Genomic DNA, 21,423 nt, shown 5'->3' with positions numbered 1-21,423 from the left:
TCACGTTTTTTTCTTTATGTTTTCAGTTCATATTTGTTAGTGATGATCAATTGGCTATACTCTTGTAGAATCACAAAATGACCAGAGATCAGTTATTCCTACTTGCTTATTTCTGGATAACAAAGCTGAACACTAATGAGGCTAAATTATGCACCCAAGATCATTACAGTTTTAATATTTTATTCATGACTTAGGATCATTATCAACGTTGATTCTGAGGTTGTCCTGTAGCACACAGAGAGAGTTGCTGCGTGCAGATTATTCACCCTGCCCCCCACCCCACCGCCCCATGAATGGCGGTGTTTTTCTACATAGGTCTCCATTTGTCTTTTTCAGTTTATTGCCTTTTTTTTTTTTTTTAAACTGCTGCTTTTGGGAGTTCTTTGATGATTCTTGTTGCCTCTAATCTTATGTTCACTGTATGATAGGAAAGGAAAGAAGGTCACTAAGGCTACTCATGCTGTTCAAGTTGATACCCTCAATTTTACACACAATATGAAATCAATAGTCACCCAAAGGTGACAGTAACTATTGTATGACATAGATGGCCATTGAAGTTGTTTTCCCTGATGCTCTGCAGTTTTTTTTTTTTTTCTTTTTCTGCTTGCTTCTGGTTTGGGGTCATCTAAATAGATTGATCATGTAGAAAAGAGGAGATGAGGAAGTCTTAGTTCTCTTGTAACTTTTGAGAGTTGTTTTATGTTAAGTATCACTGAACCTCATTAAAAAAGTAAAACAGGTGAATCCAAGTTAGATGATATATTTGGGAAATTGTGCTGTGGCTAATTGAATTTTCTGGCTTACTGAAGGGATATTTTGGAAATCCTTCTTGTTGTTAAGATCTTTCCTCAATATGTTAGTTCATTTATTTTTTCTCATAAATCTACAGTGTGGAGGAAATTTTTCTTCCTGATCACTTTGTATCCTGCAGTGCTTCATTGTGAATAATACTGGGTGAAGACAGGGAGGATGGTGGCTTTGAGTTGTGTTGTAGTTGACACAGCTAGTATTGGTATATGTCAACAAGATTCATGTGTACTGCTGTCTTATTCTCCTGAAAGCATTTGTCCTTTCTACCACTTTGTGATTAGGCAGGGCCATGTACCTTCTCTGGTCAAGGAAATAAGAACAGAAATGATATGTGTCATTTTGGGTGGAAGCCTTTAATTGCAAGGCTTTAATATCTACTTTACTCTTCTCCTTTCATGGTGATAATAGAAGCACGTCTCAAGATGGAGCCTCTGCAGTCTAGGCGTTTCAGACATAACCTTTGCTATTTCAAGCCACCGAGATTTAGAGCTTTCTTAGTAACACAACATATCCCACTCTTATTTGGCTAATCTGTAAGGTAGGAGTAGACAGAGCTGTGGACCGAACTCCTCCCCATCTCCCACCCCCATGCTTCCTCTATAATAATTACCCCTTATTTTGTTCTATTTGGAAAAAAAAACTCCACTGCTTAAAACATGATTAAACCCCACTGATATAGGAGTTTGGCCTTAATGTGCATGGAACCCTAGGATTTAATGGATTTTAAAATGTTCGCTCCTTGAGTTTTCTTATGATAGGCTTCTCTCATGAAAGTAGAATGCAGTGAAAGTTTAGTTAATTGAGGGTTTCAATATATTCTGCTTTCCCTAATGGTATACCCAAGCTGCACTTATAAATTGACAGGTCTGATGATTATATGTGGTTTATGAAATGAGGCTCATTGGTTGATAGTATATATTATAAAGCACAGCAGTGGTGCATATTAAATACACAGTAGATAGGACCACTGAGTGGTAGCTATTTTGGTAACCACAGCTTATCATTTCATATTATTTTATCATTTAAGACATCAATCAGTGCACACACTGCCTTCCATTTACAGCTGACATTTAGTATGCTGCTGGAATTTCTACTGAACAATGTTATCTGAGGGTTTGTGGAGAGTCTTCAAGGATGAACTGAGTGGGACAGTCACTTTTTTTTTTTTCCACAAAATAGATCCCGAAAGGAAATGAATGATCTCAGACTCAGAATTCATTACTAGAAAATACCTTTTGAGAATCTTTTCTCTCTGGGACAGAGCACAAAATTCCTGAAAACAAAACCCATTCATATGTTAACTGTTTATTTAAAATCATACAAGCTTATTTTCAGATGCAGACACATCTTGATTACTCAAATGAAGGAGACACATAGAATATACCAAAGAATGGATAATTCTCAAGCCATTTATAAAGTAATACAATGATGGATAAAAATGATAAGACATGAACTCTTGGTTAAGTAAAATTTTTGCTTAATAAAAAATTTAAAAAACCTGTTTTTTACTTTGACAGTGTAAACAAGATTCTTCTTGATTTAGCAAGTAGAATTTCATGTCTTAATGTTGAATCCTTTTTTTGAAGATTGAAGATCTGGCACCACTTTGGTGTCAGTACTGTGAACAAAAATGTTCAGTGTAAAAATGAAGAGTGGGGGGGCTTTGGGCTAAAGGTGCACCAGCCCTAGAATGTATTCCCTGATGTATTTGTTTAAAAGCTAAATTCTTTTTAAAAAATTAAAAAACATTTGGGGGCCACATTGCATGTGGGATCTTAGTTTCCCAACAAGGGATGGAATCTGTGTCCTTTGCAGTGAATGTATGGAGTCTTAACCATTGGACTGTCAGGAAAGTCCCTAACGTCTAAATTCTTACTATGAGGGTACTTACTGCTTTTGTGCTTAAAGTGGTTGCCGAGGGGACTGTGGAATCAGGAAGTGGTAAAAAATTGAAAGGTGCGGGATCATCCAGTTAAATTCTAGTTCACTGATGTTTTACATACTTTGTCTCACTCCCATCGTTATTATGGTTCCTGAGTATTTAGCTTCCAAGAAAACATGAGTAAAGAGTTATCCTGCAGTCAGGATGCCTTACTGAATCCAGTGTAGACTGGGTCTACACACTTCATATTTTTTTTGGATCACTGGCTTTCTGGTCTTGTGTATTACTAACACATTTCTTTAATGAATTCATTGGTTTTGACAGGATCCATATTTTTGATCCGTATTGTATCCACATGGCACTAAATCTAACTGGGGAAATATTATCATCACATTGAAGTTATTATATTGACAAGCAAATTTCCCTGAGTAGTCATTCATGGAAATGGAGAAATTGTTCATTTTCTAAAATGCACGTTGGTTATGAAGAGGGCAGTATGGGCTAATGAAAAAAGGCTAGATGGATGATGTTGATTCTTATTATGACAGAAATTCATTAATTAAATGCCTTTTTACATGTGTTGCCCTGCTAACCTCCACACACAGGGAAATACTTAGACTTTTTGTTCTTTGTGAAGCATCCAAACTACAATATACTGATATAAATACTTATTGATATAAGGAAAAATGCCATTAAATTCACACATGGGATCTAAAAATACTATGATATATAACTCAAGAATTTTATATTGGGAAAGTTGAGAAATAATGGGGTAAGAAACAGGGGGACACAGGCTCAAAATGTATTCTAGAAAAAAAAAAAAAAAGAGTGAGTGGAATTCTATATCCTTGCTAGATAAGTTGTGGGGAAGTAGCCAGGACTTTTCTGGTTAATGCAGAAGACTTGAAGTTTTGAAACTTATGAATGAAATGGATTAAAGATGTGAAATGTAGCATCTATTTAGTATATTTTTCATGATTCTGTTCAATTCAGCATTAGATATTTATGTTGCTCTTCTACTACCAATCAGACATGAATTCATTAGGAAAAATGAAAAAATGTGTTCTAGTGACTCAATGATTCAGGTCTTCACAGTTTGACAAGGGGTTCAGGGGACTGGATTTAAGAGGAGGAAACCAGAAGTTCCCACTGAGAAGAGATGACTGCATTTGGTTTGGAGCAGGTGAAAGGGCAGAAGAACAGAACATGTATCTTTTTAAAACTTTATTTATTTATTTGGCTGCATTGGGGTCTTAGTTGTGGCACATAGGATCTTTGTTGTAGTTGTGGTATGTGAACCTGGTTGCTTCGTGGCACGTGGGATCTTAGTTCCCTGACCAGTGATTGAACCTGTGTCCCATGCATTGCAAGGCAGATTCTTAACCACTGAACTGCCAGAGAAGTCTCCAGAAAATATGTTCCTAAATGATCAAAGAGCAGAGTTTTAAGGCAGGGCTTTGCACGCTAGACACATTGTTAGAATTAATAAAAGCACCATCCTGGATGGCTTGTGGCTAAGGTTGGAAGAAGTCTGCATAGTACTACAGGAATAAACCTCAGTGAACACAGAAGTCGCCCCACACTGAAGTGATGTGGAACTGAAGTCTTTGTTCCTGGAAAAAGGTGAAACCAAGATTGGATTAAGTTCCACAGTGACTATAATTAATTTACATTAACATGCTAAGCCTATGTGCTGTATCTTCGTTATTTTGTTTCTTTAAACCTTCCTTCAAATAGTGTACTCTCTTGATGTTAATAGTAGATTATAGTTGCTCTTTATTGACATACATCTATCATTATATAAAGAACTGTACTTAAATTAGTAATTGACTTCTCGCTGACCCTAGTGCCCCCCAAAACAGCAGCTTGGTGCTAGTTCTTGTTAAGGAGTTGTAAGCTGGAGACTTGACCAGAGTTTCATAAAGGCATGTATCCCAGGAGGAGAAGAGGGAAAAGATCTTCAAGGCGATGGTACTGCTCTTCTCTCTTGTTCCTTAGAATAGATGCGGGGGCGGGGGGGGGGGTGCGGAGGAGGAGGGAGTGTGATAGAATGGAAGGTACAACATGTCTTAGCTCAGATGAAGGAGAGAAATAAAGGTTTTCAAGCCTACCGGAAAGGAGGGGAAGAGTTCCCTTCTTAGCTATATAAAAGTCTAGAAAAAAATTTTTTTTAAAGCTCTTGCTTCCTGATTACCCTTCCAACAGGTCACATCATTTTGTTTTTCCTGAAAAATTAGCTGTGTTCTTAGGGAGATGGAGTTCCAACTATTGAATAATGAGGATTCTTTTGGGCTCATGTTTCTCAGGCACAGGAGATTGAAGATGTGTCTCTGTGTAGAACCTCACATCATCTCTATGGCCAGACTCTCCTTGATGGGCCACTGATGTCAGAAGATTAAATTACAATCAGGGAAGTAGTCTGTAGGTTGGAGAGCCCTAAGATCTGTAAAGGGCAAAACAGTCCCTGTCAGATGAACAAGGGGCCGAGGCTGCCCACTGCACACCTACCATCTCCCCATCCTGCCCCACTCCTGCTCAGGTATTGCCCATTATTCTCCCTGATTCAATTCATGTTAAACTCAGTATAGGGATTAAGAAGGCTTCAAGTGAGCAGTATAGCATCAGAAATTTGGGAATTTTTTTTCTTTAGACTCATTTCTTTGTCTGAACAATGGGACAGAGACTCACTATCTCCCTTTTTCTTTGATTCTTATCAGCATTTCCTGAAGGCTTATCTTTTATCTGTCCTTTTCCAGTATCTGTGTGGCTCTTCCATCCCCTCCTCATAGTATGCGTCCCTTCCTCACAGGATAACACAGTTCTGTCCCCGGTTCCTTTCGGTGCCCTGTAAACTCTGTCTCCTTAAATTAGTTGGATAATAAGTATGACAGTGAGAGCTTTAACCCCAGTTAACTCTTCACCCATGATATGGCAGGTCTTCATTTACTTAAAGCTAAATACATACAGCAGTGAGAACTAATTTTCTTCTGAGAATGACCTAGTCTGGTATGTGAAGGAATGGATATTCCTTCTATGTCTTTGACCCTTTTTGCAATATAATAGATCTGACTCTATTAAATTAAAGCATATTTGCCTCTTTCTGACCTGGTTTTTATTAGAAAGACTCCCCATAGATTTTATAGAAAACGTCTAAGGTGGTGGGTGGTTCACATATCATCTCTCTCTCTGATGCCCAAGTTTCTCCTCTGTTATCTGGAATGGGGATTTTATTCCACTCCATCATGTATAGAAAGTCCACAAGCCCTCAGTCATAGAGTGGTCAGATTTTTCTCACATGTCCTTATGCATCCTGATTGCACACTTAGGGCACATTTTTAGGGTAGTTCTTCTTTAGCTGATGAGGGGAAATTGATACACTAGTGATGATATAAAATGTCAAGACTGAGGAAAAACCTTGTGTAACTTTTTTTCAACCCCTCATTTCTTTTTGGCTAGATATATTTGATCTCAAAGGAAATAAGCATAACTGGAGTTGCAAATTGTGTAATTCATTTCACAGGATGAGATTAATATTATGAATATACATTCACCAAAAATGTTAGGAAGTCAAAGCCTGAGAAAAATATGAAGACTTTTGACTGGATCTTGCATAACTGAGGGGCTTCCCTGGTGGCTCAGACTGTAAAGAATTTGCCTGCAATGTGGGAAACCCAAAGGGTCGGGAAGATCCCCTGGAGAAAGGAATGCCTGCCCACTCCAGTATGCTTGCCTGGCCAGTATTACAGCTTCCTTCTATTTCTGCAGCTCTCTCATGTATGTTTCATTTCAGAGTTAGTGTCTTGTTCAGATCAGCTCCACAGGATACAAGGAGCAGGAGCAGGTGTACGTGTGTGTGTGTGTGTGTGTACATCCACCATAAGATAGTATAACAGTAAAATGTTTTTCTCTGTATCAAACCTGCTTTCTTTCCTTTGAGTTCTTATTTTATACATTTCATCTTGCTTATGTAATCCAAAGGGAAATAGGCTATATAAGAACAAATGCTGAAATGACTAAAATCTGACTGCACAAACATATGCCAAGTTATTTCTGATGACAATGGCAATAGAGGCCCTATTGATGGGACTAAATGGACTTTAATTTTTCTATGATGAATGAATCTTAAACTGGGTTATGTAGTCAATTTAGTTAAATTCTATGGCTTTAGTTATATTTTCAAAGAGGAAAAGTTAAGCATGTGGGTCACCCAAGAGGCTTTGAGTTTGTGTGTATATCAGAGTAGGAATTTATTTCTCCCTGCTTGTACTGGGGGAAGAATCATCAATTTCTCCTGGTTTATATTTGTGGAATCAGAGTGCTGGTTACTAGCCAAGGTTTCTTTCAAAAACTGCCGAGAAGACTTGTGATGAAAGCCAAAATCCTTTGAAAAAGGGGCATTGGATATGCCTCTTTCTATGAATAAAAATAAAGTGATTTCCCTCTAAGCCTGTGTGACCAAAGATAATGCATCTCATTCCAGTGAGGATTTGTTTCTCCTTTTCTTTCTCTTTCTCTTGTTTAGATATTGTAGAAACAACAACAGAAAACAGTTTGGAAGAGCTGAACTCCAAAAATAATTAACCCCTCTAGCAAGTTGATTTCCTGCATTTCATTAAGGCAGCTAAATTTAGGCTTTTAAAGAAAATGACCTTTAAAGTTATTTCATTCAACGACTGTTTATTGACCATACTGGATAATTTATGCACTGCTTGGTGATGAGTGGGGTCACACAGGATGTTCAAGGTAAATAGCTCACTCAAGAAGGGAGGATTAATGTGACTGTTGTTGTTCAGTTGCTAACTCGCATCCGACACTTTGCGACCCCATGGACTGCAGCATGCCAGGCTTCCCTGTCTTAACTATTTCCCTGAGTTTGCTCAAACTCATGTCCATTGAGTCAGGGATGCCATCCAACCGTCTCATCCTGTCGCCCCATTCTTCTCTTGCCCTCAGTCTTTCCTAACATCAAAATCTTTTCCAGTGAGTCAGCTATTCACATCAGGTGGCCAAGGTATTGGAGCTTCAGCTTTAGTATCAGCCCTTCCAATGAATATTCAGGATTGATTTCCTTTGGGATTGACTGATTTGATATCCTTGCTGTCCAAGGGACCCTCAAGAGTCTTCTCCAGCACTATAATCTGAAAGCATCAATTCTTCGGTGCTGCTTTATGGTCCAGCTCTCACATCTGTATGTGACTACTGGAAAAAAACCATAGCTTTGACTATATGGACCTTTGTTGGCAAAGTGATGTCTCTGCTTTTTAATATGCTGTCTAGCTTTGTCATAGTGTGATACAGAAATAATTACAGGAGAGATATGGCAGTTGCTACGACTGAGGTGTGAAAGAGATGTCGTGGGGATCCAGAGTAGGAAAGTCCAGGAAGCATGCTATGTAGCAGAAGGAGTGCAGACAGTGAAGTTAATGGACTAGGGTTTGAATATTGACTGGGTTCCTTCATAATATTGAGAGTCTATTTCCCTTTTTGTAAAATGAATATTAAAATGCCCATAATTTGGGGGTTGATAAGGTTACTAAAGTGTGCTTAATGTGCCTTAAAAAGTCCTTGGGGACATGATAGGTTTTCAATAAGCAGCAGCTGTTACCATCATCATCATCCTTGTGATTAACATTACTGGTGGTTTTATAGAGGAGAGTCTTCATAAGCAGACTTTGTTGTATGCATAGGATCTGGACATTCAGCACTTGGATGTAAGGTCATTTTGGATGAAGGGATTAGGTGGGTAAAAGCAGTTGAGGAAAAATTTGGAGAGTATATGTGGACAAAGATCATCTCAAATGAAAGCTGAGGCTTAATGATGAATTCTACTTCTTTTATTTCTGATTTTTGCCCCAATCTATTTTAAGAATATAGTTGACTGTAGAAAAATCAAGCCAGAATGCTTTCATTCACCATCCTGATTCCAATCTATGCTATGTTCCACTACTTTTCACAAAGCTGACATCATTAATGGTTCAAGTTTTATTTCCTTTGAAATACCTTCTGTCCAAATTCTATCTATCCTACTAAGCTCATTGTGAATCACCAAGTCTTCGATAATTCTCCCAGGAAAATTAACCTATTTCTTCTTTGATTCCCATAGCACTGTAGCTGTCCTTCCTCAGTGACCTCATATTTATTCAGTACTGTGTCAGGCCCTATGCTAGGTGTTGGGTAATCCCACCTGGAAAAATTCGCTAACCTCAAAAGTCTTACAGCCTAATGAGCATCACAAACAAGTGAATAGATAACCATGACACAGAAAGATACAAAGGGGTAAAGAAAAGTGCCTTGGGATCACTTGGGAAAGGTGCTGAACTCAGTTAAGGACAGCTTCCTAGAGGAAGTGTTGACTAACTGGAGACCTGAATGCTGAGTGTTAACCAGTTCAGATCAGGTGAAGGGCAGTGCACAGAGAGAAGTTACTCTAAGCAGAAGAGAAGAGCAACATCAGAAGAATGCATGCCCCTAGCACAGCATCTTCCATATATTAAGCATTCAGTAGACATTTGTTAAATGAATAGGTTCTTAAGGAAAGGAACTAAAGCTGGGAGCTAGCTGTCAGATGGCAACTTTCCCTTTGATATAAAGAGGTGGTTGCTAAAAGAATGGAAAGAGAGTAGACAGGGAATAAAAGAAACTTACGATTAACTTCACTTCACAGAATCTGGCAGGCACATAACCGAAGTGAATTCATAGCTTTCCATAAAGCTTGCTCTAGAAGGAGTGATGAATAAATGAATACTGTATTCATTTTTAAACATTATTTTGTGGCCCATTATCAGCTAAACATAATTCCTGTGTAAAAAAAAAGCAATAAAACTTATCTTTTGGATCTAGTTTTGGATATCTTAGGGCTACTTTTGTGAAACTGTTAGAAAAAAAAAAAAGGAAGAGAGGGAGGAAGATAGAAAATGTTAAAGCTAGAGGAGGAGCTAACTTAAGATATTTTAGGAAAGTAAAAAGTTAGAAAGAAGAAAGTTCCCTGCCATAGTTGCAAATACAAGCAAAATAGCAAAATTTTACTTCAAGATACATACCCTTAGGATTGAAAAAACACCAGTTCTCAGATGATAAAGCTGTCCTGAATATACAATGCTAACATGGAACAACAGACTGGTTCCAAACAGGAAAAGGAGTACATCAAGGCTGTATACTGTCACCCTGCTTATTTAACTTCTATGCAGAGTACATCATGAGAAACCCTGGGTTGGAAGAAGCACAAGCAGGAATCAAGATTGCCAGGAGAAATCTCAATAACCTCAGATATGCAGATGACACCACCCTTATGGCAGAAAGTGAAGAGGAACTAAAAAGCCTCTTGATGAAAGTGAAAGAGGAGAGTGAAAAAGTTGGCTTAAAGCTCAACATTCAGAAAACTAAGATCATGGCATCTGGTCCCATCACTTCATGGGAAATAGATGGGGAAACAGTGGAAACAGCGTCAGACTTTGTTTTGGGGGCTCCAAAATCACTGCAGATGGTGACTGCAGCCATGAAATCAAAAGATGCTTATTCCTTGGAAGAAAAGTTATGACCAACCTAGATAGCATATTCAAAAGCAGAGACATTACTTTGCCGACTAAGGTCCATCTAGTCAAGGCTATGGTTTTTCCAGTAGTCATGTATGTATGTGAGAGTTGGACTGTGAAGAAGGCTGAGCACCAAAGAATTGATGCTTTTGAACTGTGGTGTTGGAGATGACTCTTGAGAGTCCCTTGAACTGCAAGGAGATCCAACCAGTCCATTCTGAAGGAGATCAGCCCTGGGATTTCTTTGGAAAGAATGATGCTGAAGCTGAAACTCCAGTACTTTGGCCACCTTATGTGAAGAGTTGACTCACTGGAAAAGACACTGATCCTGGGAGGGACTGGGAGCCAGAGGAGAAGGGGACGACAGAGAATGAGATGGCTGGATGGCATCATTGACTCGATGGACATGAGTTTGAGTGAACTCTGGAAGTTGGTGTTGGACAGGGAGGCCTGGCGTGCTGCAATTAAGAGACTGAACTGAATGGAACTGAATCACTTAATGTATTTGTTTCATTGGATAAATTAATATTTTAGGGCAGGTAGAAATTCATTAAAATGACACTATCTGCCTACTTTTTGGATTCCTTGTATCTGAAAAAAGGTAAAATATAGAAATGATGCATTTAGGAACATTTGTGGGGGGAAATGCAGTAAAGAGAGTTTCTGTTAGTATACAACAAGGACAGTAACAGAGAAAAATCAATCTAATACCTTTGACAAGATGTGTAGCTATATTTTTCACGTTATCAAGGACTAATAACCATCACAACAATTTCATTATGCCCTTAGGAGCCACTGGCATTCTGACCGATAATACTGATAATACCTGAAGTCAAAGCAAATTAGAATATCAAAGTTAATTTTCCATCAAATAACATGAAGAATATTATTGTTTTTTAAAGAGAATAGAAAGCCTATGACATGACTTCTACTGAGTCACGGGGAGGGAAGGATTTTTGGAACCCCTATTTCCAGTGTTCCTTTGAGTCAGACATAGCAGGAATGACTGAATAACCATTTGCTGGGCTTACAAATATAGTTGAAATAGCATTACCTAAATTCGGAAGAAGCCACCCTTTTATGTATTGCTCACCAGTGGAGAGAGTTCTCATTTAAATTCACATATAGTACTTTGTCAGTCTCTTCTCTATATTCTGTGCAAAATTCACACACTTTATCAATTTTATTTATATTTTTATAAGGTTATCTGTCTTACTTTTTTTTCATTTATTTGTTTTATTTTTGGCTGTGCTGAGTCTTCATTGATGTGTGTGGTCTTTCTCTAGTTGTGGTGAGCCAAGGCTACTCTTCACTGTGGTACTCGGGCTTCTCATCATGCTGGTTTCTCTTGTTGCAGAGCATGGGCTGTACCCATTTGGGTTCAGTAGTTGTGGCTCATGGGCTTGGCTGCCCTATGCCATGTGGGATCTTCCCACACCTGGGATCAAAGCCATGTCCCCTGCATTGGCAGGTGGATTCTTAACCACCAGGGATTATTGGTGGTTATTGATTATTTTTTAATAAAATGAATGTTTCTGTATGTATGAATTTCCAGAATCATCACTTTGTACAGCTGAATAGTATTCTCAGTGCCTACAAGATAATAATGGAGAAGGAAAATAGTTTATTCAGGTTTGGGGCTTTTCCAGGTATTTGCTATGGAAGAAAATGGAACATGTTGTTGAGGATGTTGGCAAGAAACCAGATAAAGTGAGGGAATATGGATTCTCAGTTGAATTTAGAAGAATGTACATTTAAGAGAAAGTCAATACAAGACAAGAAAAGGGGAGTTAGGGTCTGGAGGATTCTATGAAGTCAAATAACAAAGAGGTAGATGTTGGGAAAGAGTGAAGGCAGGAGGAGAAGGGGACAACAGAGGATGAGATGGTTGGATGGCATCACCGACTCAATGGACATGAGTTTGAGTAAGCTCCAGGAGTTGGTGATGGACAGGGAGGCCTGGTGTGCTGCAGTCCATGGGGTTGCAAAGAGTTGGACATGACTGAGTGGCTGTACTGAACTGAAGAGCTAGAAGAATGTGAGGTTTCAGTGTGAGATGTTTGGGTTGAAGATTTCAGAGGAAGACTTATATAGTTGCATTCTCATGCTGTATAACAAATTAGTCACAGACAGTGACTTAAAGCAACATACATTTATTATTTTACAGTTTCTGTGGGTTAGAAGTCTGGGCATGGCTTAGCTAGGTCCATTCCTCAAGGTCCCACAAAGCTGTAATGAAGGTGTCAGCTGGACTGCATTTTCACCTGGAGGCATGACTAGGGAAGAAAACACTTTCAAGCTCTCTCAGGTTCTTGGTAGAATTCATTTCTTTGAAGTTGTGGAACCAAAGGTCCAGGTTGGCGGTGGCTGTCAGTGGGAGGCCATCTTCAGTTCCTAGAGGCAGCCTATGGTTCCTAGAGGTCCTTGCCATGCAGGATTTCTACCATGGCAGCTTATTTTATAAAATGAACAAGGATAATTTCTGAATTGAGTCTGCCAGCAAGGAGGAGTCTTACTTATTTATAAACAATGGAGTAGCATCCCATCACCTTTGGCATGTTCTGTTGGTTAGAAGCACGACCCACTCTCAAAGGGAGGAGATTACACATAGGCAGGCACCCCAGGGGATGGGAATCATGGAGGAATCATGGAGGCCATCTGTCTGTCATATATAACACCAAAAGAGAACTGATTGCTTTGCCCTTGTGCAGAGGCAACAAATGATTGATCTTTATGGACTGGAGTATCATTGGAACTGTTAATACATGAGTATCGGCAGGATTTCAGGAAATAGAGAATGGGGAGAGCTGAAGAAGAAATAGGGGGAAGGAGAACTTGTGATTTGAAAGTCTGTTAGAAATTAGTGCTGCTGGGCGGGGCGGGGGGGAGTTATTCTAATTAATTTTTGTTGAAAAGGAGTATAAACTCATAAGTCCTTAACCTTATATCTGACTTGCTATTTTAGGAAAGTTCCATTGTTAAAAAAGCATAGGTGTTTATGTGTGAAGTTTTCTCCTCTTTTACTTAGAAGAGTATTTAGAATATTTGATTTGAATTGAACATAAAATGTTTATTTTTATAATTATGTTTTTAACTGTATAGTAAAATAAATGCATAGTAATATGGCAAATTTGTAGAACCTAACTCTGTAAACTTTGGATTTTATGGTTGAAATGAGTGTTGTAGATTTGAAAGAAACACATAAGAGGTTTGAAATGCAGGTTCTCTGTCAAAACATTTTTTTTATTCCCAAAGGCTGAAATATGCTCAAATCTATTTACAAGCTATTTGCCACAAAGAACAACTGTCTTTTATAAAAGTGGGCCACTTAATTGTTAGCTATTCTTTTTTATGCAGAGTAATAAATTGCAACTTTGCAGGCGGAACCTAAAAAAAAAGAGCTTTAACTCATATTAATATTTTCATTAAGTTTTAAATCTGATAAAATTTTCAGAGTTTATTCTGCTGATTCCCTCTGTTATATTTATAGACTATAATTTCTCTACTCTCAGGTACAACCCTTGTTCCTCCTGAAATGAGAGGAGACACTGAATTGTAGCTAAAGCAATGATTCTGGTCAGACCTTCTGACCTCTAACTAGTTGGGTGACTCTGAGAAAGATACTTAAATTCTCTGGGCCTTAGGCTCCTCATCTCTAAAATGGCTTGTTGTGAATATACAACTTGATTATAAGCATTAACAGAACATGCAAACATGCATGCTTAGTCACTCAGTCATGTCCCACTCTTTGCGACCCCATGGATTGTACCCCACCAGGTTTCTCTGTCCGTGGAATTCTCCAGGCAAGAATACTGGAGTGGATGGCCATTCCCTTCTCCAGGTGATCTTCCTGACCCAGGGATTGGACCCAGGTCTCATGAGTTGCTGATGTATTCTTTACTGGCTCAGCCACCAGGGGAGCTCATTAACAGAGCTGGGTATATAATTAATGCTAACTCTTATAATCATAACTTCAGAATTAATTACTTTTCCCTTTTACTTGCCATCCATGAGTTTTCTGATCATTTCCCTTTATGGAGTGAAAATCTTGGCAGTCTGGTTCTTAGGCCCTCACACTTGAACCAAACTGCATCACTGGCTTTCCTGAGTCTTCCGGTTGCTGGTAGCAGATTGCGGAATTGTCAGCCTCCATAACTGTGTGAACCAAGTGCTCAGAATACAACTAATCTAAAATCTCTCTATGAAATCCATAATATCATATACAATATATATTATATTGTAATATATGTAGGTATAATATATCCATATTACATATCTCTATCTGTCTAAATTCTTTTGGTTCTGTTTTGATGAAGAAACCTACTACCTAATATGTGCTGCTGATTTGAAAACTATGTTCCTATATTTTATACACACCCTCCTTGCAATTAGTTACAGTCATCCAAAACTAATCAATTATTAGGGTCTTTAAATTGCTCCATACCTCCTCTCTATTTATTATCTCAACTTCTCTTTGTTTGAGCAATAAACTGGAAATTTGATTATCTCAAATAATGAGACTTACAGCCTGGAATCCAATGCTCAGAAAAAGTAACAGGCTTTTCATGCTTTTCCTTATGATTCCTAAATCTCTATTTAGACTCAATGGAAATGCCAGAGACACTTGGAAATTTGTCTCTTAAAAGCTTTAATAATGATTAACTTTATTCAGAAAAGTCATTCACTAAGCCCCACTTTATTCCCTAGGTTGGATATTGAAATATTAAGTTATTTCCTGTTAGTCATATAGCAAACTGGGCCACATATGCCTGTTTCAGCTATACCAGCTTAATTCTGCAGGGTCAAGTAGTTCTGAATGAAATTGAATAAATATGGCATATTCAGACACCATGGCTTGTATTTAAATCATAGAACTTACAATTTACATGGATTTGAGACATCGTTTATAAAAAATAACATAGCAGGAAGGCTTTCTCTTTCGATACTCTCAAAGTTAATATTTTAGAATCTCATGATACAAGGCTGACTAGTTTCTGAAAAGAAAAGAAAGAATAAACCTGTAATAGTAATTTATCATTCTTGACATTTTCCTTTCAGTTTAATTACTCCTGAGCACCAGAACTGACACTTAATAAAAGTAAGAAGCATTTTAAAATCCCCATGGATAATCTCTACCTGTAGGAGAGCTAGAAGGCTGCAGGATGCACCTGACCACACCCATCATTTTATTTTGTTGCTGAATTTTAAAGCACATCATTACAAAGCTTTAAAGAGAATGGGACTTGGGGAACAGTAATGTGCCGATAGCCACTAAGACATCTGCTTCAGAGACTCCACCGTGTCTTTAATTTTTTAAAGATATTTTTTATCTTGTTCTCTTCTCTTCTCATTAGGGGAATGTGGAACCCTGTGGCCAAAATTCAGAGGGAAGCTTCACTGTTCCCTAGTGGCTCATCTAATTTCAAATATCCTGAAAAACTCAATTTTTTTGATCTCTTTTTGCCTGAATATAAAAATGAGCCCAGAGGATGGATCTTTTCCAGAGGGCAGAAGCCATAGTCCAAAACAATGTAGTGTGATGGGAGCTGGAGAGTTTCTGGTCCCAGAATTTTCCCCTGTCACCTCTCCTCATGCCCTAATTTCATTTCTTCCAAACATTAATTTTTTTGGGCATTCAGAGTCTCCTATTAAAAGTTCCCTATTGAAGAATCATTAGCTAGTCTGACAGCAAGGCCCTTAGGGTACAGAACAAGGACAGGAAGAGAGGAGAATCTCCAAGTAGATGATTAAGAAAGATAATGAACCTTTATTTATTTAACTCCCTATTATATGGCAGGTGACTCACTGGAACTTTCTCAAACATTTTCTTATACAAATATTCCAGCAATTCTGTGACTCAGATACAGATGCGGAAACCAGCTCAGGGAGGTAAAGTGATGTTCCCAAGGTCACACAGATCATTAAAATAAATAGAAGTGACCAGAGATTTGCATAATCAAGATATCTCTCCTGCTCATGGAGCAATACTAAGGCCTATTTTACATGGCAAAAAATTCCTAGATTCTGCCAATGACTGGCGATAGCAACAGAGCCTTCAAAGACCTGGGGCCTAATTGGCATTTGAATGTTTGTTTTATGAGATGGTAATGATCTCAACTGGGTTTCTGCTAACAAAAAGTTCAAGTCTCCTGAAATGGAACATTGTATTATAGATTAAATAACCTTGGAAAGATAATAAGAAATATTCTTCAAGTATAAGAGGTATAAGCATAATTTACAAATTTATCACCAGAAACAACTACATCAAAACCTATGAGTTTGCAACAAAGGATGTGGGTTAAATGGTGGTGAGAAAATGACACTCAGGAGAAAGAAATCAATTTCCATTAGTCAAATTTCATGGATTAAATGAATGAGCACGCTAGATAAAAAGTAAAAGTTAATGGAATTTTGAAGCAATTCAATAACTATTTAAAGACATTCTAGCTACCTAGTGGCAAAACAGGCATAAGGTTTTGGGGGAAAATAATCAAAAGCACAATTATATTAGAATTGAAGATTGTTGATGTCATGGAATTAAGTATCAATTAAACAATGAAAAATATTTAGTGAGCTCTAGTTAAATGCCCAATGCCCCAGTTCTCTTTGGCAACCACCCCCCTTCAAAAGAAATATCAAGAGACATAAGCATGCAATGCCTTGGATGACTGGATGTTGTATGGGACGAAGGCAGAGAGAAGCGGTCCCTGTCCCCATGCTAGGAGTTCACAATTGGTTGTGGTGACAGGTACATGTACTTATATCTTTAGCATCAAGTAGAGCATAGAAACTGTTTTGAGTTTTAGTCCTGTTGTGAGTTTTAGCCCTTGTGCCCTTGTGCTTTGTGAGCAGAGAAGTTAACATTCACTGGTACCGTTAGTTGCAGTATTTGGAGGAGAGATCAGAGTGGAAGATATGACCCCTGCCCCAGATTACCTACAGACTGATTGGGACAAAGCTAACACACTGGGGCATTGGTTTTGACTTATTCTGCCTATGGGGAGACAGCCTCAAATCTAAAGCAAGACAACTCATTTCATGCTCTTTCCTATTTCTTCTCCCTGTGGCTTAAAGTTCCCCCAACATTACAGTATCTACTTCAACTTTAAGGACAAAAGGCTGAGATAATTTGTTGGGGATCACCATCATTTGGACTCCTCTTTAAAGTCATGGTGGTTGTTGAATTTACACGAGATGTTTAAAATTTTCTTGGACAAAACCAGCTGTGACTGATCAGAAGTAGAAGATAATGTAAGAATGCTTACAGAAAATAAGACAAAACAAATTCTTCCCCCAAACTCACACAGACTGATTGGCTAACAGCATACAATACAGTGCTTCTGACCCTTCACCAGCTAAGCTATGAGTGAGTGGTTTCCCTGGTTGTGATGCTATAATGGGAACCATCTGCATTCTCTTTCCTTTCTCTGCATATTCTTAGCAGGCCTAGTCCAGATCTGTGAGCTGGCGAAAAATCTGGCCAGCAAGTTTCAAGAAGAAGCATGAGGCCACCAGTCTGAACCTGGTTTTAGATGCTTAGTCACTCAGTAAACGTCTGCTGAGTGCCTACCATGTGGCGGGCATTTAGGGTGTGAGAGACACCTCCGTGAGAAGGCAGGCAAAGCTGCTGCCCGCGTGGAATTTGCTGTGGGATGGGGGAAGGGGGGGATGGTAGCAAGAGGCAAGTGACAGTCGTGTTGTATCAAATGTATGACAAGGGCTTGTTGAGGGAAATAGATGCAGAGATATGAGCCATCTAACCCTAAAGTGATATCCCAGCTGTGTGCTAAAGAGCAAGTAGGAGTTAGCCAAGCAGAGTGCAGGAATAAGGCAGAAGGAGCGTTCGAGCCAGGGGAGCAACATGTATGAGATAAAGAGGTCAGAGAGAGAGCACAGCCTGATGGAGAGACAGAGTCCTAAGAAGAGGGTCAGAGGCTGCAAAGGTAAATGGGTCCAGATCCTGAAGGGCTTAATTTTTTCATTGACATCTTCTAGACCTCAACTCAGGGAGGTGGGCATTCAGTAGTTGTTTTCTGTTCTGTGTTGTCTTTCTCATGATGCCACTCCACTTTGCTGCTCTGACACAGCTTGAGAATGAAGGTCCCTAGGCTGTATTTCCTATAATCTAAATAAGGGAGCCATTTTTAATCAGCTTGACATTTGCATTGAGAGGGGTATGGGAGTATATGAATGGAGGGTGTTTTGTTTTTGTGCCTGTTTCAATATAGTGATCAGAATAATTATTTATGCTTTTGAGGAGTTGTGAGTTCTCAGGTTCTGAGCTTGAAAATATTCTTTAAGGGTGGGTTCCTGGCATATCTGCAGAGAACTAACAGGGTTGGTAGAGGTTGTGTTATGGTTTCCCACTGCAAGTGATTTCTTAAGGCCCATCTTTTGGCTATTTCATGCATGTGAGATCATAGAGGCTCTAGGTATATTTTCAGACTGACCTGGGTACATTGATGCTCTGTGAGATAATTTTTTTTTTCATAGCCTTGGGGATGTGTGTCTTCGGGGAGGAGGAAGACATTAGGAGAATTCACTTGCTGGGAAGCAGTGTGGGTGTGGTGATCTTACACAGATTCTGCTGTGCAGAGGGCAAACCTCGGCTGTCAACTTGATATTTAAGGTAATGAAAAACTATTGATTCAGTTTATTCAGTTGGTTTGGAGATGTCTTTTATGAGGAGGAGAAGTAACTTTTCTTGACTGGGCATAAAATTGACCCTACTGTTAGATTAAAAGCATCTTTCTGCAAAGTGAATGGCCAGCTGCACATTTCCAAACCTCTCTTGCACCTGTGGGGGCCATGCGATGAATATTGGCCCATGATGGATAAACTGAAGTATGAGATTTCTGGGAACACTATTGTTTTCCTACTGTAGATGCTATGATTTCTGGCTTTTCCATTCTCTCCTTCATGCCTGGAATACAGACTTGATATTTGGACACCAGAGAGAATGAGGAAAATGCCAGGAGAATCACAGAGACCTGGGTTCTGAAATCTTTGAACTGCTGAACTAGGGACAGCAGTTGCTACCCTCATACTTGCTGTTGACCCTAACCAACCTCTGTGTGTGTGAGCCACTATATACAGATCTCTTGACTTGCAGACAAACCTGATTCTTAACTGACATGGATGCCTTCAGGGATGATGGTGACATCTGGCAGAGGTAGGCATAGAAGTCCCAGAGCATTCCTCCAGGACAGGACTCTGAAAAGGCCTGCTGACCTTGAATGCCTTTGGAGAACATACGGGAACAGAGAGAGAACAGTACACAGGCTGACTGTCATATTTGTCCATATTCCAAGATGAGTCTCAGGCATTGTCTCTTAATCTGATGTAAACCTGGATGTATGTCCCTCTGAGGACTAGTTTTGCTTGAATTATGGCTAACCATTCAGGTCTATTTGGAGAAGGCCGTGACACCCCACTCCAGTACTCTTGCCTGGACAGAGGAGCTAGTGGGCTGCAGCCCATGGGGTCGTGAAGAGTCAGACACGACTGAGCGACTTCGTTTTCACACATTGGAGAAGGAAATGGCAACCCACTCCAGTGTTCTTGCCTGGAGAATCCCAGGGACGGGGGAGCCAGGTGGGCTGCCATTTATGGGGTCACACAAATTTGGACACGACTGAAGTGACTTAGCAGCAGCAGCACTCATGTCTATTATGTAGTGATATTGTGTCCTACAGAACTTACCTGGCCTTACTCTTTTTCTTGTTATAAGGGACCAGATGGGAGAAGAGGGAGACTGAATAAACCCATGACTTTGCTAATTAATTGATTAATTATTTAAATAGTAATTCAGTGCTTACTATGGTCTGGGCACTGTGGGTTTTTTTTTTCAATATTTTATTACTTATTTATTTATCACCTGCTCTGGGTCTTTGCTGCTGTGTGCAGGCTTTCTCTAGTGGCAGTGAATGGAGACTCTAAGGTGCTTGAGCTTAGTAGTAGTGGCACATGGGATTTGTTGCTCTGTGGCATATGGGATCTTCCCAGACCAGGGGTCAAACTGGTGTCCCCTGCATTGCAAAGTGGATTCTTAATCACTGGATCACCAGGGAACCCCCGGGACTGTGTTAAGAGTTGACAGTATGATGATGAACACAACAGGCATTGCCTCTGTCTTACTGCATAGATTCAGGACAACATTTTGCTGTATTAAGTGCCTGCAAAGGCTGAGGTACAGTCTTAGGTACATCATACCCACCATCTTGCTTAATCTGCAGGACAAACTGGTGGGATAAATACTACCAGCCTTCTTTTTAGCTGTTTAAAAGTAAAAATGAGTCCTAGAGAGATTTTATAATAAATAGTAGTGATGGCAGGTGGAAAAAGTTGGGATTCTACCTGACTTTAAGGGTCCTAGACCTAAACAACTTGGAAGTCCCCAGTGGCTGTGTTTTGCTAAGGAGTATGTGAACTCCATGGGGGCTTCCCAAATGGCTCAGTGGGTAAAGAACCCACCTGCAGTGCAAGAAACACAGGAGATGTAGGTTTGATCCCTGGATTAAGAAGATCCCCTGGACAAGGAAATGGCAACCCACTCCAGTGTTTTGCCTGAAAAATCCCATGGACAAAAGAGCCAGGTGGGGTAATGTACAAAGTCTCACAAAGAGCTGGACATAACTGAACAACTAACCACACAGGCCTCTGAACTCCTTATGCCCTGGTGGCAGCAGCAGATTAGTTGCTAAATCGTGTTTGACTCTTATGACCCCATGGACTGTAGTCCACTATGCTCCTCTCTGTCCATGGGATTTTCCAGGCAAGAATGTGGAGTGGGTTGCCATTTCCTTCTCCAGGGGATCTTTCCAACCCTGGGATCAAATCTGAGTCTCCTGCATTGCAGGCAAATTCATTACCACCGAGCCACCAAGGAAGCCCTCCATATACCCTAGTACTGGCTTAATGGGTGATAGAAATAGAGAAGCTCAGGACTGGTGTTTCAAGGCCAAGCATGTATTTGAAATTATATCATTTCCAAGGTGGAAACAGATTGGTGCTCAATTTTAGCAGTGGTCTAAGAGATCATCATAGAAGGTCAATGAGTGTGAGTTGGGGAAAATAACACCATCAAAAGTGTAAGTTCTCTTAAGGTTAAGGGCTGTATCTTATTTCTAGCCTCTCAGCACCTAATACAATGATATGGTAATGGGAGTTACTCAATTTGTGTTGAATTAGATGAGTTAA

This window comes from Ovis canadensis, chromosome 3 (genome assembly GCF_042477335.2).
Source record: "Ovis canadensis isolate MfBH-ARS-UI-01 breed Bighorn chromosome 3, ARS-UI_OviCan_v2, whole genome shotgun sequence".
NCBI lineage: Eukaryota > Metazoa > Chordata > Mammalia > Artiodactyla > Bovidae > Ovis > Ovis canadensis.
Note: the sequence above shows the minus strand (reverse complement) of the source record.